This window comes from Eriocheir sinensis, chromosome 10, assembly GCF_024679095.1.
Source record: "Eriocheir sinensis breed Jianghai 21 chromosome 10, ASM2467909v1, whole genome shotgun sequence".
Lineage (NCBI taxonomy): Eukaryota > Metazoa > Arthropoda > Malacostraca > Decapoda > Varunidae > Eriocheir > Eriocheir sinensis.
The window spans coordinates 12,093,857-12,118,230 of NC_066518.1; positions in this window are offsets into that span (position 1 = coordinate 12,093,857).

Sequence of the window (24,374 nt, forward strand, 5' to 3'; positions counted from 1 at the left end):
ATAAATAGAATCAGACCACACAGACCCCATGGTCCAGACTTGGTGGTCTGTCCTTAAACCTAAGTGATTTTACATTAATCAGAAGACTCCAAAACGTTGCATTTCTACTCTAGTTGATATTAAGTTGAAGGAAGTGACGGTCGAGCTTATTTTTGAAGGAGTCAATCGTGTTACACTGGACCACTGACGGTGGAAGCTTATTCCATTCTCGCACTACAACGTTGGTGAAGAAAAATTTGGTGCAGTCTGAATTTACTTGTCTACATCTGAGTTTTACGCCATTGTTCCTCGTGCGCAAAGTGTCATCGATCATAAACAATGTTGATCAGTCTACATTCGTGAAACCATTAAGTATTTTAAAAGATTCGATCAGTTTTCCTCGGAGGCGACGTTTCAAGAGAGAACATGTTAAGGTAGAAAGCCTTTCTTCGTAGGATTTGTTGCGCAAGGAAGGGATCATTTCGTTGCCCGACGCTGAACACCTTCTAATTTAGCAATATCCTTTGCATGGTGGGGAGACCAAAACTGTACCGCATATTCCAAGTGGGGTCTGACTAAACTGTTGTAGAGCGGGAGTATTACATCTTTATTCTTGAATACAAAGTTTCTTGTAATGAAGCCCAACATTGTGTTGGCTTGATTTGCTGCATCGATGCATTGCTGTGAGAATTTGAGGTTTGACGCGATTTTGACCCCAAGTCTTTGACGCATTGAACGCTTTTGAGTTTAACGCCGCGTATTTCGTATTCGAACTTCTGAGTTCTCGTTCCAACTTGATGGACCTGGCACTTGTCTACGTTAACGGGCATCTCCCATCTATCCGACCAAGTTGAAATTTTGTGCAAATCCTCTTGGAGGCTTTGCCTGTCTTCGTCAGTGAGAACCGAGTTGCCAATCTTTGTGTCGTCTGCAAATTTACTAATGCGGTTATTGAGTCCAACATCCACGTCGTTGATGTAAATAATGAAGAGCACTGGGCCAAGGACCGAGCCCTGAGGGACGCCACTAGTGACAGGCGCCCACTCTGAGTTAAATCCGTCGATCACTACTCTTGTTGTCTGTTGCTCAACCAATTCGTGATCCATTGGTTTACTTGACCGTCAATACCTATTTGCTTTAATTTGTAAAGTAATTTATGATGCGGGACTTTATCAAACGCTTTCTGAAATCAAGATAGACTACGTCCAGTGATTTGGTTACGTCATAAACAGTGAAGAGGTCGTTATAAAAGGTTAATAGGTTTGATAGGCAGGATCTTTTGTTTCGGAAGCCATGTTGTGAGTCCCCAATCAATGAGTGGCTTTCAAGGTAATTCACAATTTTGTCTCTAATTATGCCCTCAAGTAGCTTACCTACAACCGAAGTTAGACTAATGGGCCTGTAATTACCTGGTACTTTTTGTCTCCTTTCTTGAAAATCGGTGTCACGTTAGCCTTTTTCCAATCTGAAGGACGATGCCTTGTCGCAAGGACATATTGAATACGGTTGTGAGGGAGGAGAGTATTTCGCTCTTTGTTTCTTTCAGCAGAGTTGGATATACTTTGTCAGGTCCAGGACTTTTATTTGTTTTAAGTGAATGGAGAGCTTTAAGGACTTCATCGGTTGTTATTTCAAAATTAGGCAATGCATGCTCGAGATTTACAATAGTACTGGTGTTGGTGGTAGCGAGAGGAAGACTGTTAGTATTAAACACCGAGGAAAAGTAATTGTTTAAGAGGTTTGCAATGTGTTGGCTGTCAGTCACTAGTGCACCGTCGCTGTTTGTTAAAGGTCCAATACCACTTTTGATCGCCTTTCTGTTGTTTATGTAACTGAAGAAAGATTTCGGATTATTTTTACAGTTGGCTGCAATATTTTCTTCGTATCTACGCTTTGCCTGACCTACTAGTCTTTTTACTCGTCGCCTGGCATCATTATAAAGTCTAATGTTTTCGGGCGTGCTTTGTTCTTTCTTTAACCTGTAAAACAATTTTCTCTCATTGACTGATTGTTTAATTTCGCTATTAAACCACGGTGGGCTTTTATTAGTGTTAATTCGCTTCTCGCACAAGAGAGAGAGAGAGAGAGAGAGAGAGAGAGAGAGAGAGAGAGAGAGAGAGAGAGAGAGAGAGAGAGATCTATATTCCATTTTTTTTGTTTAACTGATGCATGTGTGTGTGTGTGTGTGTGTGTGTGTGTGTGTGTGTGTGTGTGTGTATTTGCCTTTGGGCGTATATCCTTTATTTCACACACACACACACACACACACACACACACACACACACACACACACACACACACACACCTCATATTCTCCGTGATACAGGTGACACATTTCTCTCTTGCTTCCCTCCCCCCCTCCTCTTCCTCCTCCTCCTCCTCCTCCTCCTCCTCTCTTATCTTTTTTTAGTCTTCCTCCTCCTCTTCCTCTTCCCTTCTTGCCTTTACTCTTAAAATTTTATGGCCTTCTGTTGTCTCTTCTCTGCTCCTCTCTCCTCTTCTCTCCTCTCTCCTCTTCCTTCATTTCACTTTTTTTCCTCTAATTTTTCTCTTGTATATATGTTTTCATTGTATTTTCTGCTTGTTGTCATCGTTCGCTTCCCTTCTTCTCTTTCCTCTCTTCTTCTCTCTACGCGCTTCCTATTCTATTTATTTTCTTCATCTCTTCACCTTTCATTTTCACTCCTCAACTTACTCTTCTTTCCGCTCTTTAACTTTTTTTTACCTCACTTTTCTCCTGCTTCTCTTTTTTTCCTCATTTTTTTTTATCTCTACGTTTCTTCTATCTTAATTTCCTTACTTCATTTCACCTTTGCTTCTTTCTCCTTTACGGTTATATATTTTCCTCTTGCTCATCTCCTCTTCTCCACATTCTTTCGTTTGTCTTCTTCCTTATCTAATCTCCCACCTGCTCCCTTCTCTTCCATTATTTCTTTCTTCCCTCCGTTCTCTCTTCTACACCCTTTTCTTATGTCTCCTGCACTTTCCTTCCCTTACCTCCAACCTCTCATCTCGTCCTCTCCTCTTCCTCCGTTTTCCTTCCTCATCCTATTCTCACCTTCTCCCTTCTCTTCCAATACCTCTTCCTCTATTTTATTTCCTCTTATATCTCCTGCACTTTCCTGACCTTATCCCCTCCTTCTCCTTTCCGCCTCTTGTCTCTCATCCTCCTCTCCTGACTTCCTACTGTCCTCTTCCGTGTCTCTTCCTCCTATTTCCATCTTTTCCCGGGAGGGCGTGAGGGGAGGACTTCCAGGTAATGAGGGTCGCGGGGCTCTGTGAGGGACACACACGAGGCGCCGCGATTCCAGGAAGAGCGCTGGACGGGCCTCGGGGTTCGCTTTTGGTCTCTGTGTCTCTTGCTTGCTCTGGCTGCTCATCGGGTCTTCCTTTCCTGCAGGCTTGGTAGAGTGAATGGAGGATAGCTTGCTCATTTTACTTTTTCTTTTTTGGGGGGGGGTTTCGTGGGAGAGATGGAGACGTCTCAAAACCGATTTTTTAAATATTTGTTGTTGTGATTTCAATTGCTCTTACTCTTCTTCGGGTTCTCCTTTCCTGCAGTTTGGGGTAGAGTGAATACATTTTAGCTTGCTCATTTTTTTTTTTCTAGTGTTCATGGGAGAGCTGGACACGCTTCAGGACCCCCTTTTTTTATTGCTGTGACTTTGATTGCTCTTGCTCTTCATCGGGTTCTCACTTCTTGCAGACTTGGGTAGAGTGGATACGTAGTAGCTTGATCTTCTTTTTTTCTATAGTATTTATGGGAGAGCTGGACACGCCTCGATACCAAGTTCGTATTTCTTTGCCTTTGCTCTCCTTTCTCTCTCCGTTTATAACCTTATCAGGTCGTCACATCCTGTAGGTTGGGATAGAGTAACTAAGAGGGTCATACATCTATAGTCAACCTTTACCCAAACCAACAGGAAGCGAGGGTCGGGTAGGGTAGGTTAGGTTAGGTTAGGTTAGGTTAGGGTAGGGTAGGGTAGGGTAGGTTAGGTTAGGTTAGGTTAGGTTAGGTTAGGTTAGGTTAGGTTAGGTTAGGGTAGGGTAGGTTAGGTTAGGGTAGGTTAGGTTAGGTTAGGGTGGGGTAGGGTCGGGTCTCTTTGTATGAGGCTACAAGGACAGGTCGCTTTATTAATGTGTTCAGGTAGAGGAAAGTCTGACTGGACGGGATGACGCTTCGCTCCTACCTCCGCCATACTCTTATTAAAATGTGATGTAGTTCCGTGAATATACGATTTATTTGTGTTATGATAACGTTGTGCTGTGAATGACGGTCATGTGAAGAGTAATAATGACGGGATGGTAACGTTTGTATTTAAGAGCAGAAACAGTGTGAGAGTGAGAGGACATTTGTATACGATTTCCTTGTGTTATTTTACGCTATACTGCGCTTTTAGATGGAAGGGAAAACGACAATATCAGGATAATTAATGAAATGGAGACGTGTGTGCTTAGAGTGTCAACTGTATTGCGTTTTCCATTTGTCATATTACGCTTTATTACGAGTGAGCTAGCTGGAAGTACAATTATGACGACGCGGACATGTTTTTAAATATAAAGACACAGAGAGAGACAGAGATGGAGGGAGATGGGAAGAATGACATTGTATACATTTTCATTTGTTATGTTTTATTATGGATCAGAGAGCTGGGAAAAAAATAGTGAAGACATAGAGACGTTTGTACATATGAAGACAGAGATAGAGGGAAATGGGAAGAATGACACCTGTTTAAGTTTCCCATTAGTTTCAATACACTTTATTTTACCGATATTGCTGTGAAAATAATTATAAATGACATGGGGACGGTTGAACATGATAAATACGGAAAAAGACAGCTAGAGACAGAGAGCGACAAAGAGATAGAGTTAAATGCGTGGAATGACATCTAATACTCTTCGTTTAGAATTAGATAACTAGGAGAACAATTATAATGACATTGGGAGGTTAGGGTATAAAGAAACAAAATCAGAGAGAAAGAGATAGAGAAGAAAATTAAAAGAATAACATCTATATACGTTTCTCTAATACGTTTTGTTTAGAATTAGATAACTAGGAAAACAACTAGAATGACATTGGGAGGTTAGGGCATAAAGAAACAAAATCAGAGAGAAAGAGGGAGAGAAGAAAATTAAAAAGAATAACATCTGTATACGTTTCCATGGGTTCTAATACGCTTTGTTTAGAATTAGATAACTAGGAAAACAATTATTATGACATTTGAACCTCTGTGCATAAAGAAACAAAGACAGAGAAAGAGGGAGAGAAGAAAATTAAAAAAAGAATAAGATCTGTATACGTTTCCATGGGTTCTAATACGCTTTGTCTAGAATTAGATAACTAGGAAAACAATTATTATGACATTTGAGCCTCTGTGCATAAAGAAACAAAGAGTCTAGAATTAGATAACTAGGAAAACAATTATTATGACATTTGAGCCCTCTAAAGAAAAAAAGAAAAGACAGAAAGAACCTCTGTGCACAAAGAGACAAAGACAGATGTGAAGGGGAAGGGGAAGAGCAGCGAGGAGAAGGCACGTTCGCCGGATTGATTTTCCCCTCGCGTTCCCTCGCCCCGTGTTTGGCCTCGTATTAGGATGTTGAGAGATTTATTTTTAAGTCGTCAGGGAGATTATATTCGTTTATCGCTAATTCCGGTCTTACTGATTTTTTTCTCGTTTTTGCTTGTATTTGTGATTTTGGGTAGTTGATCTGGTTGTTATTTTTTTTTCTTTCTCTTTCTCTTTATTCCGTTGTTCATCCATTCGCCGTTTTTTTTTTTTATCTATTTATCTACTTCTGTCTACCTTTGTCTATGTATCTGTCTCGTTATCTATCAGTCATCTTTATCTTCGCTTGTCTATATATAAAGACTTATTTATCTATCTATCTATCTTCCTTCCTTTCTCCCTTCCTTCCTTCCTTCCTTCCATCCTTCCTCCCTTCCTTCCTTCCTTCCTTCCTTCCCTCCTTCCATCCTTCCTTCCTTCCTTCCATCCTTCCTTCCTTCCTTCCTTCCTTCCTTCCATCCATCCTTCCTTCCTTCCTTCCTTCCTTCCTTCCTTCCTTCCTTCCTTCCTCCCTCCCTCCTTCCCTACCTACCTACCTACCTACCTCCCAACCTCCCTACCTACCTATCAACCCTCCCACCCACCCACTCACCCACTTATGTCTACCTAACCTATACCTCCCCTGCTTAACCCCCCTACCTCCTTACCTCCCTCCCTTCCCATCAAATAATAATAAAAACAATAATGATAATGATGCGTAAATAATTTGACTGATATTGGATGAAAAAAAAGTTGCGTGCGGAAGAATAATTTACGAGTCGTTTGGCCGCGCACTGAAGCTGAAAAAACAACAACCCCCGCTTCTGACACAACGAAATAGCATGACGCTGTTTTATATCGGCGGCGGCGCTCTTTTAGTTTACACGAAAAGTACAACGTAATAGAATGGGGCTCCATGACCTGCGGAAATTTATTAGATTAATGAAATTAAGTTCGGCCGAGCATACCTATTGGCCCCCCCTTACCCTCCTCCTCTTCCCCTTCCTCCTCCTACTAGTCCCCTTTCAATAGGTGTGTGGGAAGTTATGATCCGGGAAGAGAGGGATTGAATGGGGAGATTGAGGAGAGATTGGGGATGAGGGAAGAGGAGGAGGCGGAGGAGGAAGAGGAAAAGAGGGGATATGGATGCTAGTAATGATATTTAGAAGAAGAAAAAGAACGAGGAGTAAATTAGAGCGAAGAGGAAGAGAAAGAGGGAAATAAGAGAAGAGGAGACTATAGGAGAGGAGAGAAGACTATAGTAGAGCAGAGTAGAGAAGGGAGAAGAAGAGAGAAGAGAAAAAAGAAAGCAAATAAAAAAGAAAGGAAATAAGAGAAAAAAATAAGAAAAGCAAAGCAAAGGAAAGAAAACGAAAGACAAAGAAAATCGAAAAAAAAGAAATAAAGAAAAGAAAAAAAAAAGGGAAGGAGGGAAGGATGAACAACCGGCTAGTAACAATAGTGATGATAAAAATATAATAATAAAAAAAAAAATGAACGAGAGGTAGATGAGAATTCGCGTGAGTGAGTACAGGTGCGAAACAGGGCAGGTAAATACGATCATTCATAAGAGTTGATGAATTTCCGGGATTGATGTAATAAGGCCTTTTTTTTTACACGTATATTTTTGAGTGAAAGGAGTGAAATGTTGGCAGCCGCGTCCGGAGTGAGATTAATGTGCCGTGATTCTTTTGTTTATGAAATTTTCTGTCATCGTTGTGTAGTTAGTGCTTGAAGTGTATGTGTGTGTGTGTGGGTGGGTAGAAGAGGTAGGAAGAAGGGAGAGAGAGGATGGGTATGGCGGGAGAGAGAGAGAGAGAGAGAGAGAGAGAGAGAGAGAGAGAGAGAGAGAGAGAGAGAGAGAGAGAGAGAGAGAGAGAGAGAGAGAGAGAGAGAGAGAGAGAGAGAGAAGGCAGGGGGAAGAGGAAGAAAAGATGGAAATATTGATAATAGTAATGATAGTAATTAGAAGAAGGGAAAAAAAGAACGAGCAGCAGATAACAGGGACGAGGAAGAGGAAGACGAATATAAAAAAATAATACAGAAGAAGAAATAAAGAAAGGAAGAAAATAAGAAGGGCGGCTATTATAGTGATGATAATAATTAGAAGAAGAAAAAGAACGAGAAGTGTATAAGAGGGAAGATTAAGAAGAGAAAGAGGGAAATAAGAATGCTACAGAAGAAGGAAATAAAGAAAAGAGGAAGGGGGGAGGATAGCTAGTGATGAGAATAAATCAAAAAAGTAAAAAAAAGAACAAGAAGCATAGAAGATGGAAGAAAAAGAGGAGGGGGAAGAAAAGGAAAAAAAACAACACGAGAAAGAAATAAAGAAAGGAGGAAGGGAAGAAGGACAGCCAGTAATAATAATGATAAATAAAAGAAAAAAAAACAAAGAACGAGAAATTTATAGAATAGGAAAAAAACAAACAAGAACTATATAGAAGAAGAAAAAAAAGAAGAAGCATACAAGAGCCTGAAACGAGAATAACAGGAAAAAAGAAAAGAAAAATATATATAACTCAGAAAGAAGAAGAAGAAAAAAAAAGGAGGTCAGCTGTATAGTGAGGAGAAGTGTACTTTCCTCCGTAACGAATTATCACCACTTGTTATTTTTACTGCTGCTGTGTCATTCCTGGTAATGGGGCGGCGGCTGGGCGGGGAAGGGGCGGGAAGGGACTGGGAAGGTTGGGGGAAAGGGGCAGCGGTGTGGCGGGGAAGGGGAGGAGACTTGCGGGGAAGGGATGGGAATGGGAGGGGAAGGAAGGGGAAGGGGCGGGGAAGGGTGGGAAAGGAGGGGGTGAAGGAGGGGGACTGTGCTGGGAAGGGGCGGGGAAAGGGCGCCATTTAGGGAGGGAAGAGGAATGAAGAGGGTGGGGGGAGGGGGTCGGTGCTCCCCTCGCTTGGTTTTCCCGGGTAATGAACTATTTATCACCGTATCATCAGTGCCACCACCGCCACCACCATTACCACCATCACCACCACCACCATCACCACCATCACCATCGCCACTATTTTCATTATCATCACCACTCCATCATCATTATCACCCTCATTATTTGTTATCATTATATTCATCATTGACGGTAGTAATTAATTGTGTATTATTTTTCTCTATTCATTATTTATATTGTGCCCGTGATTAATTTGTTTATTGTTTTTTTTTCCGTCTCCTCGGCCGCCACCGTCATTATTGTAAGCTCCATCATTATTGATAAAAATTCATTAACGATATATCATTTTTCAAGCTTTTTATATTCATTGCTAACCTTACTTTACTTTCTACGTCTACCTTATTTACCAACCTTCTTGCATGAATTTACCTCCTTGCATGACCTTGTTGACTAATGCTATCTTATTATTCAAGCTATATACTCATTGTTTACTTCTTGACTAATATACTGATCTAACTTCTCCGTCTATCTTATTTACCTCCTTGCTTGGCTTCGTAGACTAATTTACTGGCTGTTACTTTGTCTTCTATCCTATCTTTACCTCCTTGCATGACCTCGTTCACTAATCTCCTCATTTTACTTTTCCGTCTATTTCATTTACCTTTTTGCTTTGACTCGATGACTGATTTACTTCCTTTACTTCCACCGTCTTGTTTACCTCCTTGCATGTCCTTCCTCGTTGACGGATTTACTGACTTTCCTTCTCCGTCTATCTTATATTTACCTCCTTTTCTTGGCCTCGTTTTCTGTGCCGGGGATCCTTGACCTGACACCTGACAACCGCCGGCGTGTGTGTGTGTGTGGGTGGGTTGAAGAAGAGCGGTGGAGTGCGGAAGATGCGGAAGTGGACACGGTAGAGAGGGAGCAGTAATTATTATCCTCGACTTGTTTGTCATGTCTTGTGGGTGATGTTTTTATCCGGTAAGAAGAGGCAGATGAAAGAATAAACAACAGCAACAACAACAACAACAACAATGAAATAATTCCCCCCACATGCTGTCCGTATAAAGAAAACAGGATTAACAGAAAATAAGTATTAAATTTGGCATAGAGGGTCTTAAGATGAAAATAATACGAAACTGAATGTGGTGAAGTCATAGGAAAACGGTAAAACAATGTAAGGAGACCGTTCCAGGGACTTTCAGGGACCGAGAGAGAGAGAGAGAGAGAGAGAGAGAGAGAGAGAGAGAGAGATGAAAGGAGAGGAGTAAAATCCCCATACCCCTTTTGGTATTAGTGGTATTATTGCGATGGTAGTAGTAGTAGTGGTGGTGGTGGTGGTGGTGGTGATAGTGAGAGCTAATGCTTCACGTCTTAAGCCCTCGAGATTGCTCCTGCTGGTGGTGGTGGTGGTGGTGGTGGTGGTGGAGGTCGCTTTTAATTCATCGGCCATTTCCGGAGCGCTGACTAATTGCCTCAGCGGAATGGCGATTTTTCTCCCTCCGCCGCACTGAGACCGGCCCCCAGCCTGCTTTACCTGGCTTAATTATGGCCGAGGGGTACACCTGCACGACCCCCTCCCCCCCCCCTGAAGCCCCGCCTCGCCGCCCCCGAAGCCCCGCCTGGGCCCGCCTTACCTTGCCTCCCATTCATTGTTCCGCGACCAAAATATCCGACTTTTACTTCTGCATCCTTCATATCTCTCTCTCTCTCTCTCTCTCTCTCTCTCTCTCTCTCTCTTTGTTTATTTGCCTGTTTAGTTGTATTAATGTTGATTGTTTGGTTAGGAAGGTCTTAAAGATGCAGTATAGTTCGCCTCAAGTGTGTGTGTGTGTGTGTGTGTGTGTGTGTGTGTGTGTGTGTGTGTGTGTGTGTGTGTGTGTGGAAATCTGACTATTGTTGTATTCCCTGGCTCCCTTTCTTCCTTCCTGGTCAACTCTTTGTGAGCGTCCATCTTCCTCGGCTTTCCTCCTTTATCTCTCACTTCTTCCCTTGATTAAACAGCGAAGGCGAGTGAAGAGAGAGAGAATGTCCCCTGTCTCTCTCACGACCCTCCTCCTCCTCCCCTTCTTCGTCTCTTCCGTAGAAACACAATGTAGAACAAGAGAAAGTAACATTCATTCCCTTTCCTCTGTCACTCTCTCTACTTCCTCTCCTCCTCCTCCTCCTCCTCCTCCTCCTCCTCCTCCTTCCTCTCTTCCATAGAAACACACGAGAAAGGGGACGAAAAACAACGCAAAACAAGAAACAGTAACACTCATTTCATTTTCTGTCACCCTCTCTACTTTTACCCTCCTCCTCCTCCTCCTCCTCCTCCTCCTCCTCCTCTTTTATTGTCCTTCGTTTTTTTCCTCCTTTCTTTTTCATCCCCGGATACGTTTATGCTCAATTTCTCTCATCCTCTCATCTCCTCTCTTATTTTCCCCTTCCCCTCCCCCTACTCTCTCTCTCTCTCTCTCTCTCTCTCTCTCTCTCTCTCTCTCTCTCTCACACACACACACACACACACACACACACACACACACACACACACACACACACAATAGACTCATGATGTGTTTTTTCCCTCTCTCTCTTTCGTGTGTTGGTGCTTTTTTTTCCTTCCCTCCCTCAAGCTTCCTTTCCCCTCCAAGTCTCCTCTCCCTTCCCTCCCCTCCTCTCCTTCCCCTCTAAAGACTCATCCTCTCCCTCCCTCCCTACTCTCCTTTTTCTCCTTCTCTTCCCTCCCCTTTTATCCCCGCTTTCCTATTTCTTTTGTCCCGTGTTCACCTCGATCTTATTGTCTGATGTGGTGAGACAGAGAGAGGGGGAGAAAAAGAGGGAGGGAGAGGAGGGGGTGTATCGGGGGGTGGGGGTGGGTGGGGGGGTGGCGAGGCAAGATGTGTGCTGCTAGTCCTGAAAAATGTCGTTGTCGTAAAGAAACGGACCAACCGATTTGCTTTTATCCTCCCCCGAAATCCAGTCGTTCGCTCTCGATCCCGATTGGTCGCTATTAATGCCGGGACTTTCGGGCAGACAGGTTTTCCTCATCGCTGTGATCTGCGGAGCGGCCGACCGAGGGAAGGGGTGGGAGGGGGAATGAGGAAGGGAGAGGGTGATGGTGAGGGTGTGGGAGAGGGAGAGAAGGAAGGGAGAGGAAGACAGAGGAAAAGAAAAGAAAAAAGTAAATAAAAAGAAAGGAAAAAGGAAAGGAAGAGAAATGAAATGAAATGAAAGGAAAGAGAAGGAAAGAACATAGGGAAAGAAAATGAAAGAAGAAGAGAACAAAAGAAAAGAGAAGAGAAAGAAGGGAAAATAAAAGTAAGGGAAAGGAACTATAGGTAAAAGAAAAAGAGAGGAAAAGAGAAGAGAAAAGAAACAAAAGGAAAGATATGGAAGGAAAAGAAGTAAAAGAAAAAGAAGTAAAAAATAAAGAGAGAAAAAAGAAGAGAGAAAAAAGGATTCATATGGGTGCCGGTGTAGTAACGGCAAATGAATACGAGGGTAAAACAACATCAGCAGCCTAAGGGGACAGCGAGGAGCCGAGGGTAAGTGTGTGTTTCTTTTCCATCCCTGACGCGTTACTCTCGCAGCCTCGGCCTCCGTCTCTCGCCTCCGCCGCCCATAGACCATAGAGCCACGGGCCAACTAGGGGGAGAGGCGCAGTAACACGACCAGCCCAAGAGGGGAAGGGAACGCATAGCTCTCTTTTGTGGCCGCCTTGAGCCCCGGAAGGGAGGGGATAAAGGGAACGTGGGGGACGGGGTGGAGGGGACGTAGAGGGACAAGACAAGGGAAAATGGGAATATAGGTAAGCTTCTTTAATGGAGGGCTCAGCGTGTGTGTGACTGTGTGTGTCTGTGTGTGTGTGTGTGTGTGTGTGTGTGTGTGTGTGTGTGTGTGTGTGTGTGTGTGTGTGTGTGTGTGTGTGTGTGTGTGTGTGTGTGTGTGACTGTGTGTGTGTGTGTGTGTGTGTGTGTGTGTGTGTGTGTGTGTTTTAGGTGCAGCCTATAGCGCCGGTAGCTTTCTTGAGAGGTCTCTCGGATGGCCCAAATCGCTAGTGGCGCTGGCGAATTTTATTTATAGTTGCAGCCGTCGTGTATTACTTGTGTGGCCTATACTGCCTCCCGATGCTCCTCTTGACCGAAGTCGGTGAAGTTAAGGTTGATTGAGGATCTGGCCAGCATGTGGGTAATCTTCCGCTGCTCGGCGTTGGCTGAAAATTATCAGATTACATCGGTAGGACTCAAACTTAGGTCCCCGAGCTCACCACGGCTGCACGCTAACCACTCGGCCACCGCCTACAGTACAGCGTTGAAGAGTACAGCGAATGCGAGGTGAATATTGTCTTTCTTGTATAACGAAAGTATCGCAGGGTGGTTTTTCGTTATTATTGAACAGTACAGCGTTGTGAAGAGTACAGTGTAGGCGGAGTGAATATTGCGTTTCTCCTATTAGAAAAAAATGTCACGTGCTCTTCACAGGAAACAGACGAGAAGAAAAGAGTAGAAAAGGAAAGGAAAGGAAATCAACGGTAAGAAAAAGAGAGGAGGAGAAGAAGAAGGAAAGTAATGGAAAGACAAAGAGCAGAAATGGAAAGAAAATAAATTAAACAACAGAAAAGAAAAGAAACGGTTGGGAAATTAATCTGAATGCTTTATCTTTCTCCTTTCAAACGATAAAGCCGGTGTAAAGGATTGCCGTTACGAATATACGACTGATGATAACTTGTGTAAGAAGCTGATGTTGGTTTTTTTTTTTGTGTGTGTGTGTCCGCGGTGAAATGTCTTTTATAATCTTTCCTCGTCCCCAGTCGCCGGCTTCCAATATTTGTTTCTTTCGCTACGCTTTTTCCGATTCTGACATTGGTTGACGAGGTTTTCGATGAGTGGGGAATATTTATCTATCTCTGTCTGTCTGTCTCTGTTTATCTATCTGTCTTTCCTTACCTATTTATTTGTCTATCTCTGTCTCAGTCTGTTTTTCTATTTATGTATCTTTCTTTCTCTATCTGTTTATTTACCTGTACCTCTCTATCTTTATATCTATCTATCTATTTAAATCTGTCTATATCTATCCCTTTATCTCTCTATCTGTATCTGTCTATCTATCTACACATACATACATACATACATACATTCATACACACATTCCACGCGCACACGTTCACACACACTATTTATTTTTGTAAAGCATGACTAGGAAGATAAGCGTTATGTAGGCATTTCCCTTAGACACACTCAACATGCAGACAAATACGTAGCTGATCACTGTGCTAAAGATAATGACATGGAAATCAGACGAGACGAGACACACGTTTAAAGAAACCTCTAAAATTCGGGCAATTTATACGAGGGAGGAGGGGGGCCAGGCCTTAGGAGGCTCCCCCGCGGCGCCTCACAATTTGTATTCCGCCAGTCATTTGTTCTCGTTAGTCGCTTTCTTTTCGCGGATTTTATGGATGCTCGACACTTTTCCTTTCAGTTTCCGGCCCGGGATTTGAGTTTTCTGTATATTTGCTCCTCCCTCACGCCCGCTCAACTGTGGCGTATGCCCCCAACTTTGGCTTTACACGCTTACACTTTACACTCTACCTCACGCCCATTCGCTTGCATTTTCCCAATCTCTCTACTGGAAATTACTCTTATTGTGATTCTTATACAAAGTTACCCAGTGGAAGCTTTTAAAACCTTACCTAACCTAACCTAACTAAACCTAATCTAACCTAACCTATCTTAACCTTACCTTACATTACCTAACCTTACCTAATCTAACCTAACCTAACCTATCTTAACCTTACCGTACATTACCTAACCTTACCTAATCTAACCTAACTAAACCTAATCTAACCTAACCTAACCTATCTTAACCTTACCTTACATTACCTAACCTTACCTAACCTAACTTAACCTAACCCAGCCCAACCTAACCAAAATTTAACCAAACCCAACCTAACCTGGCCTGACCTTTTCAAGATTGGGCGCCACATATCTGTGTAGAGAAGGGAAATAGGTCTCCCGCATGCCTTTTCCTAACCTTACCTTACCTATAGCCTAACATAATCTGGCCTGTTCATTAATGGGCTTCACATACCACATACTTGACCCTTATCTGGACACCTCTCCTCCCGGAATTGACCTCTCTTTCGGCCACCTCTTTGGATTTTTTTTGGGAGCGGCGAGTAGCGGGCTTTTTTTTTTTTATTATTGTTTCCTTTTTTTGTGCCCTTGAGCTGTCTCCTTTGTTGTAAAAAAAAAAAAAAAAAAAAACGCCCCAGCTTGCCTTCACCCTCACGTCTAACCAGAGTCCACCTGTCCAGTGCCATAAAGGTGAGGTGGTGGCGGGAGTGATTCATCAACGCACCAGGCCGGGATGTTGGGGATGTTTCGGACCGGCGCTCTCTTTAACACATAGCGAATTCCGGTTGAAACAGAGACGCGCCGTTACCGTGACTGCCATTATTACCCTGCGTGTCAGATTCTCACAGCAGCCGCCACTCACACCAAAGCTCTGACGCTGCTGGCGACGACGAGGACAGCGAGGGGTCGAGGTTGAGGTGTTAATGTCGCTCGCGTGGCCCAGTAAACATTCAGGGACAGGCGCGGCATCGTTGGTAACGTGGATTGATCTCTTTCGGCCCTTTTGTCTTGCGTCCAACAGTTCCAATTAGCACTTTGGCAGTTTAATCCTCTTCCGAAAACCCTCGTAATTTTCAGTAATTTGCGTCGTTTACTTGCCAAGGGGAGGGGAGGGAGGGGGGAAGTGGGGGTGGGGGAGGGGGAATAGGTGGGAGGGAGAATTGTTAGGAGGGAGTGGGAGGAGGAAGTGGAAGGGATGGGGAATGGAGGAGGATGGGGAGGGTAAGGGGTTGGGGAGTGGGAAGTGGAAGGGGTTATGAGTGGAAGGGGAGGGGGGATAATGAGGTGGAGTGGAAGGGGAAGGGGGAGGGAGTGTAACCGTCCACGTATACAAATTTCAACTCTCCAAAGTGATTCCAGTGACGTGTGTGTGGCAGGTACAGATAGACAGACAGACAGACATACAGACGAAGAAACAGACAGACAGGCAAAGAGAGTTAAGAGATAAAGACAAACAGAGAGAAAGAGTAACAGACAGACAGACAGACAGACAGACGGAGAAACAGACAGACAGGCAAAGAGAGTTAAGAGATAAAGACAAACAGAGAGAGAGAAAGAGTAACAGACAGACAGACAGACGGAGAAACAGACAGGCAGGCAAAGAGAGTTAAGAGATAAAGACAAACAGAGAAAGAGAAAGAGTAACAGACAGACAGACAGGACAATAAACCAAAAATAACCAGAGGAACAAGAAGATGTGCATGTTGGCTGTTGTTCCTGTTCATCATCACCTTTAGTTCTCATTATTGGTCTTTGTGTTGCTGATCATTCATAATTACTTACGGTATTCATTCGTCTGTCCCGTTCCGTCCCGTCCCGTCCCGTCCCTTGGCGCTCTCTCTTCTCTCTCCTCTTGACGTCTTTTTGTTGATGTGATAATTCATTGCCAGCTGCCAAATCCGTCACGAGTAATTAATTAATTCTCTCACTAATCATCATAATCATCATCATCGTCGTCGTCGTCATTATCATTCTCGTTGTCGTTGTTTTAGTTCGTTAGCTCCACTACTGGCCCTTATGTGTGTGTGTGTGTGTGTGTGTGTGTGTGTGTGTGTGTGTGTGTGTGTGTGTGTGTGTGAAACAGAGATATGATAGATAGATAGATACATAGCTATAGATAAAGATAGATAGAAGACAGGTAGGTACAGATAGACAGACAGACACAGACAGAGAAACAGACAGACAGGCAAAGGGAGCTAAGAGATAAAGACAAATAGAGAGACAGAAAGTAACAGACAGACAGACAGGCCAATAACCCAAAAATAGCCAGAGGAACAATAAGACGCGGCTGTCACAGAGGTTGGGTCGTGGCGGGCGGAATAGGCGAGACACAAATCATACGAGACACGAGGATTTACGTCCCGCCGGTGGCCCGCTGTCAGCTTAATGGATTGCTTTGCTCTTCATTTGCGGGAGTCTGACACATATTGCCCCGGCGCGGCCTCTTCCGACGATTCCTCATTTAATTCCCTCCACACAGGTGCCTCGGACGAACACCTGAATTAACTTTTCCCGGAGCCCCACAGTCACCGTAAAGAAAGGAGCGTCACCTGAATTAGTTTTTTTTTTTTCGCTTAGAGTATGAAAAAATTGAAGAAAGGTTGAGTTTTTTTTTCCTTTGGCCCTTCTTCTGCTGGTGATTGATTATGTCTATTCTTTTTCTATAGGGTTGGTGCTTCTGATTAGCCTTCTTCACTTCCGTCTATTAAATTCATTGTCTTCCTCCAATTTTTCGCTCAGTGTATTAGGAGACTGAAGAGAGGTGGAGATTTTTTTTATTTTATTTTGTTTTGTCCCATTTTCTGCTGTTGTTTCATTATATCTGTTCTTGCTTTATGCGGTCGCTGTTCCTGATGAGCCTTCTGCAGTTCCGTCTATTGAATATCATGTCTTCCTTCAGTGCGCTCTCCCTCTTCCGCTTCCACGCAGTCCTTCCTTCCACCTCTGTCTTGATCGGCCTTTATTTTACGTCTTCCCGGCAGTTCCATTTCCACCACGTTACGTCCGACACAATCATCCCTTCGCCTCATCACTGGCCGTACAATCTCATGTTAGCTTTTTGTCCCTTCACTGACATTATACCATTACTCCAACTTCTACTGTCACATACAAACAATGACTTTTTTAGGGTCTTTTGGGGATTTCATTTTTATATGTGTTCGTTTGTGGTGAGAATCAAGAGCTGAGGGCGGCAGCAACATGGTCAGGAGGAGTCAGCAGGTGCTAATTATGTTTCACGGCTGGGATAATTAACAACAGGTACAACAGGTGGCGCTTAATGGCTAGCTGACCGGCAGTGTCATAGCACCAGCCACCTAACGCCTATAGTTACCAGGTCTGTTATCAGGAGGGTTGTCCCCTAACCAGGCCCTTTGTATGGGTGCAAATGGCTGTCCCGAGGGTGCAGGCCCCCGTAATAGGCACGATAGGCACCCGGATAGCCAGTCATGTGGAGATAATTATTGGGGGTTCGATGCCGTCCCGAGGGGGCACCCAAACGTTATTAACGCAATCGGACAACAGTGCACGGCTCTACATCATTATTATATTCAGAGTGAACGTCCGTCTGGCGCACCAAATCTTCCGCCCACTGAGGAGGGAAGCAGGTTAGGACTCATTGATTCACATTAGAAGAGGGCGAGGAGAGTTATGAGTGGACATGGTGAGTAAAAGATGCTGAAGGTATAGGCTGTGTAGCGGTTCAGGGCGCCGCCAGGACAGCCGCGACGCGTTACTGGGAGTGAGCCGCCAGTGACCAGCGGCCAGCCCCTTAGGAAGCCTCGGCAGTGGGCGGCGTGGGTTCTCGTTTCAAGGTTCATCTCCCCAGCATCTCCTTGAGGGGCCTTTAGGGTTTTCCTGCCCCGTGCCTCTCCTCCAGGCTCCCCCGCGTCCTGCCAGCTCTTGACCTGGGCGGCGGAGGGAGGAGGGGAGGGCAGGGTGAGGGGCGGGGAGGAGAGGGCAGTGAGGGATAAGGGAAAGGGGAGGGGGTGGGGGATAGAGGCACTCGTGTGTACGGCGGCCAGACTGCGGGGCTATTTATGATATGGTCTACCGTTGTGCAGAGAAAGTTCTTTCCTGCTGTGAGAATTACCATATAAACAACACTCATCCCCTCCCTCCCATCTGTGACTCGTCCCTTCCTCCGCGGCCATCTGGAGACCCTCGCGCCCTCCTCCCCTCTCCTTTTTTTTTCCTCTCTCCCTCTCAGTGCAGCTCTCACCTTTCCCATCCGAGCCAGACACGTATCTCACTTCCTCCACACTCGGTACCTATTCTCCTCTCCTCCTCTCGCTGGTGACCTCTCCTCTTCCTCCTCCTTCCACCCTTTCTTCTCTGTTTGCTTCACTTAGATTCCCTTGGCAACCCCTCCGCCTTCCCCTCCTTCCCTCTCGAGGCTCCGTGTTTCTCGCAGTGTTCCTCGCTCTTATCGCTCGCCATTCCCATGCATCACTGACCCATCGCACTACTCCTTCCTACCCTCTCTCTCTCTCTCCTTCCTCTCTCCTCCCTCCATCTCCTTGCACGACACCCTTTCTTCTTTTCCCTTTCTCTCTAAGCCGCCTGCCCCCCTTTCCGCCTTTTTCCTTCCATTGCCTCCCTCCTCCTCCTCCTCCTTTCCTTCCTTCACTCTCTCACTTCATCTCCCTCCACCTCCACCTCCTCCTCCGACTATTGTGGTAGGGCCGCCGACCATACACCCGCCGCTCGCCGCTCTACAATAAAATAAGGATCTCACTTTTGTTACTGGTCGCGGGCAAGAAGCAGGAGACGCGTGTGTGTGTGTGTGTGTGTGTGTGTGTGTGTGTGTGTGTGTGTGTGTGTGTGTGTGTGTGTGTGTGTGTGTGTGTGTCTGGCGCCGTGCTACGTTCTTTTTTTCTCTCTCTCTCTGTCTCTGTTTCTTTCTCTCTGTCTCATTATCTCTTCCTCTCTGTCTTCTTGTTTCTCTGTCTCTTCCTCTGTTTTGATATCTCTCTCTCCTTCTCTGTCTCTCTCTCTCTCCCTTTTTGTTATCTCTTCCGCTTATTGTCTCACTTTCTTCTCTGAACATTTTTCTTCCTGTGCCTGTCTATCTCTGTCTCCTTCTGTCTCTCTGTTTGGTATCTCTCCCGCTTATTTTCTCACTCTCTCCCGTGAACACTTGAGGTTGGACCCGTGGCAAGAAATTGATGTTGACATTCGTAAGTGTCGACCAAGGGACAGTATTGATCCACGCTAACCCATAATTCCGTCGTTACTTCCTCTCCATAATAACTCCCCTGTCGGTCATGCCTACAGCCTTGTCTCCCTTCTCCTTCCTCACGCCACACTATCTTTATCGAACCCCCCGCTTCTTCTTCCTCCTCCTTCCCTTCCTCATTACTCTGTCCATAACCTGTACTTCCCTCCTTTACTCCCTCCCTTCCTCTTTCATTTCTCTCCAAACCACATATTACCTCATTTCCTCACACCCACCACATCGCAACTCTTTGTTTTCTATCTGTCTAGCTATCTGTCTATCTATCTGTCTATCTATTTACCTATCTCTCTTTCTGTCTATCTTTCTATCCATCTGTCTTTTTCTGGGCCATTCCCTTGCTGTCGTTTCTTTCTTCCTCCTCAGTCCCTCTTTTCATTCCCTCTATCTAGCTATCTATTCATCCATCTGTTTCTTTCTCCGGTCCATTCCCTTGCTGTCGTTCCTGTCTTCCTCCTCAATACCTCTTTTCATTTCCTCACGCCGGCCGTACACACACACCGCCTCGGCTCTCCTTCCCGCTCATCCCATAGTCCCGCCCATCTATGTCCCTCTACAATGTGCCGTCGGTTTATTGCGGGCCCTTATTGGCGTGGGGAGATGGCGTGTTTTTATGGCGCCGCCCTGAATTTTTCATCACGAGACGCGCGCTGCTGCTGTCCCATTCCCCTGTCGGGTCTTTTCTCAGCATTACCATCTTGCTCAGGTTAGCTTGGAGGATTGTACTAGTTGCCTGCTTTTTTGTTGTTTTTTCGTACAATTTTTCATCCTTCGTTTCATTGGCGGCGGTGGTGGTGGTGCTGTGCTGTCCACGTGTGCGGCGCAGTGTGTCATATTAGGCTGATTGGATTTTTTTTTCATCGCTCCGGGCCGGTTTATTGCAGCGGTGCGTAACTGTGGATTTCATTCCTCACTCCCAGATTGCCCACTTGTTTGTGTATTGCCCATGAGCCGCAAAGAGTATTGAAATATATTTTTTTCATTGCCGGGTGGGGGGTGGGGAAAGGGGTGGTAGTTGTAAGGCTGAGAATTAATTTGTTGCATTCTGATGCCTTGCAGTGGTGTTATTACAGCGCATGGTTGTTGTATTTGTGTGTATTTCTGCGTGCGCCACACACCACTCACTTGGGTGGAAAATTGCTTTGAAAGTGCATGAGTTTTTGTAAAATTCTTTCTAATATAGTGATTAGAGATTGATTATGCTTATTGATCAAAGCTATTCCTTTCTTTTAGGTCCTGCAAAAAAGGTATGTAAATGTTTCGGCAGCAGTAGAATCAATTCCAGCTTTCAGAGTCACAGCTCAGTATAAATATTTTTTTTTTTTACTCTAAAACGCTGCATTCATCACATCATTAGTTGTGCTGGCCATTGCACTGATCAGGTGTTCATTGTCGCTTTCTAATCATCTAATGGTAATTTCCGTCTCGCTGTCGATAAACAAACTAACACAAAACTACAAGAGTTTGGCCTGATTTACTGCCATGAGGGGTCGCTTTGCATCCTCACATCAGTCCGTCTGTTTGCTGATTTCCCCAAAGACGGGATGTATTACAGCAATCTATAAGGGCGACTACGCGGCGCCGCGGCGATGTACTCCGTCCGCGTCCACGAGGATGTGACTGTATACCGGCAGTGGGGGCCTCGTTCCTGCAACTGGCACAACTCTATGGTCACACCTAGAGAGTGCCGGATCTTTGGGTACGGCAGGAACCTCACATCACACCCACACACACCCAGGAGGCGGGACACAACCCCTGACTGACACCCTCTATACTCATTCACTGCTGCGTGGATAGGGGCTGAAAGGAAACTGCCCATTCGTTTCCACTGAGCCTGAGAATCGAACCCTGTACCTCTTAGTTGTGAGCCGATCGTGCAAACATTTACACTACGGAGCACCATGTGTGTGTGTGTGTGTGTGTGTGTGTGTGTGTGTGTGTGTGTGTGTGTGTGTGTGTGTACGCGCCATATTTTCCCACCCCAGAACCAATTTCACTCCGTCCACTCCCTTTCCTGTCGTCTCCTTTTCCCTGTTTACCTTCCCCCCCTCCAGTCCCCTCTTGTCCCCGTCCTCTCCGCCACCCCAGCCCCCTCCCCTGCCCGGCCCGCGCCCCGCCCCCTCATCTGGTCTGGGGTGATGAAGTGTCGTGTTGCTGTGTTTACAATGGAGTTCGAAATAACATTATGCATCGCCGTGTTATTATCGGCGGCGTATTATAATTCACGGCAACAACAGGGCAAAATACGGTTATGTGGGGAGAGCGTGTCGACCCTCCCTACTACCCACGACCCACTCCCCCTCCCTTCCCCTTCCCTCCACCGCTTCCTCTGCCCCTCCCTCGTTAGTGCCGTAGGGCGGGAATGTGCCTCATACTGTCTCATTGCAAGTAATTGGTACGTCGAGCAATTCTGGCTAATGTAGTGACATGTTTCCATCCCTCCCTTTACTCCCTCTCTCCCTGCCCTGTGCCCCCCTTCCCCCCTCACTCCCTCTGTCCTGTGCCTCATCTCTCCCCCGTGCCTCCATCCCTTCCCCCAGGCGCTCTATTTGTGTCGGGGGCAATATATCAGCCGTCACCCAGCCTCGGCCGCCGCCCTAATTGTGATTGTGGTCCTCGTACCCAGGGAAAAAAAGTCTGCATTCATATTTTTTTGAGGGTGATGAATATTTAATGCTTCATATGCATGGTCATGCATTTTCACAGGTGCGGGAGGTGTTTAGTTTTATTTATTGGTATGTTTTTTTTTTGTTTTGTTTTTTTCGTGCAATGATCCACTTTTTTTTCCGCCGCCTCTGTAGTGTGACCGATTCAGAGACGCACTTCGACGAAATTCAGCTTCTTTTTCCTGGAATTGGGGAGCACTTGAGCTGACTGACGATGAGTGAAGAAGGGCGGCGGGTGAGGGTGGTTCGTTCTGGTGACCTGATGAAGGGAAGGGAAGGGAAGGGAAGGGCAGGGAGGGCCTCGCTGAAGGGCCAGACAGCTCAATAGGGCCACGTCCCCTTTGAAGGAATCATCTCTGGGATTAAAGGCTGGGCAACGCGGAGCTGGTAACTTGAGTGAGGGTCCTGATGCCGCCTTCCTCGCAGATACTTTTCCATTACGAGAATAGTTACCTGGGAATGACTAGCCACTCCTCCCTCACCCTCGCCCTCACCCTCACTCTCACCCTCATCCAGAAGCCTTTGAAGGAACATCTGACAGCGACATCCTGCAGCCCACATATACCAAGCCTTTTACACATGATCGTGACAACCGGGATTTGAGTTGAATACTTTACTCGTGTGTTCTGTTACTCACTTTCACCCTCATCCAGCAGCCTTTGAAGGAACATCTGACAGCGACCTCCACCTGCCTACACATACCAAGCCTTTAACTCATGATCGTGACAACCGTGATTTGAGTTGGATACATTACTCGTGTGTTCTGCTTTCTTTTTTTTTCTTTTTTTTCTTTTATTCGTTTGAGCCTCGTGTTGACCCTGGTTTAAGGTAAGAGATTTGTTTACGTTCGAGTTCGCGTCTCCACTTCCCACCACCAGGGCGGATTGATCTTGTTTTTGGAGTTGTTTATCTTGTCCTCTCGCTCTCCTCCTCCGCCCCCTGCACACACGCCCGTGACCTTGAGCAGCGGAATTTCAATACATGGTTGAAATGGTTTGACCTTTCCCGCGGCCTGTTGGGAAATATTTATAAGGGGTGAAATGTAGAGGGATATTTTTGTTGTGTTTTTACCTTTACCTTTGCAAATATTTATAAGGGGTTTGATGTAGACGGATATTCTCATTTATTTATTTATTTATTTATTTATTTATTTATTTATTTATTTACCTTTAGCTTCGTCATCGAGAAGGCGGTGTATCGTGTGGCCATGACCAGTTATTTAAAAGGATGGAAATTTTGGGTTATTGAGCTCGTGTTTATTAGTTTATTTGTGTTTACGTGGGTGTGGGTGTGGGTGTGTTCTTGTGTGTGGGTGTGGGTGTGGGTGTGTGTGGGTGTGGGTGTGTTCTTGTGTGTGGGTGTGGGTGTAGGTGTGGATGTCGGTGTGGGTTTGTCTGAGTGAGCTAGCCAATCAGTGTGTTGTCGCCCTTCGTTCCTCTCCCCAGACGCAATCCAGCCCAAGAACACCCTCAGTATTCATGTATTTTTAACTCAGCCGTCATATTTTTCTTCCGTTCCTCTCCCGCTGGCCGCTGGGGCCCGGGTGGCGCTGCGAGGGTTGGGACGTGGCGGGGGGCGGCCCTCCCCAGCCGTGTCTCATTCAACATTCAGCGACCCGCCTCTCCCGGTCACCAGTAGCTACATGTGCCCTAAGCCTGTCCGTCCCTTCGCTAAGCTCCCTTCGATCTTCTTTCCGTCTTCCCCTACCTTGTGATCCTCTCGACATCGGTATCTTCACTTTCCTCCTCCCTCTTTATACATGAATTCATTAAGCCACGTCCCTGTTTGCATACATTTTACTGAGGTTCCTCCGTTCGCTTCCTTGCCTCATAGCTTTAGTTCCATTAATAGATAGATTAATAGGTTGTGTATATTCGCTTCAGGCACGGTTTTTCATTTTTCCCTTCTGGACTGTTGAATCTATGTAGCGTTGCCGCCAGAGAATGGCTATAAGGCAGAGTTTGCTTTTAGCATTCAATTATCGCATGACGCAGGATATCATCAGAGGAAAAGATTATTTATTCACTGGTTTATAAAGAGTGCAATGATTGAATGGAACAAATCAATCTGTTTCATTGGATTGAAATCAGAATTAGATGTTTCAAATGGATTGTAGATGTAATTTTGAACAAGATGGACATATCTATTTAGGCGGTGTCTGAATTGGTAGCGTACTGGGCCCACATTCACCGCGTGATGGACGACGCGGGTTCGAATCCCCACGCTACCACCTCGGATTTTTCAGTCACCGCCGAGTGGCTTAAAACTACCCACATGCTGTCCTGAAGACCACCCATCAACCCGGACTCTAGAGGAAGCCGTCCAAGCGAATCAAGAACGAGTTCCGGGTGGCAGCATGAGCCAATGCAAGATGGCGCCACTATAAACACTCGCCTGCGCCAGAACGGGCTGGGCCGACCATCAGGCCCCACCTGGAA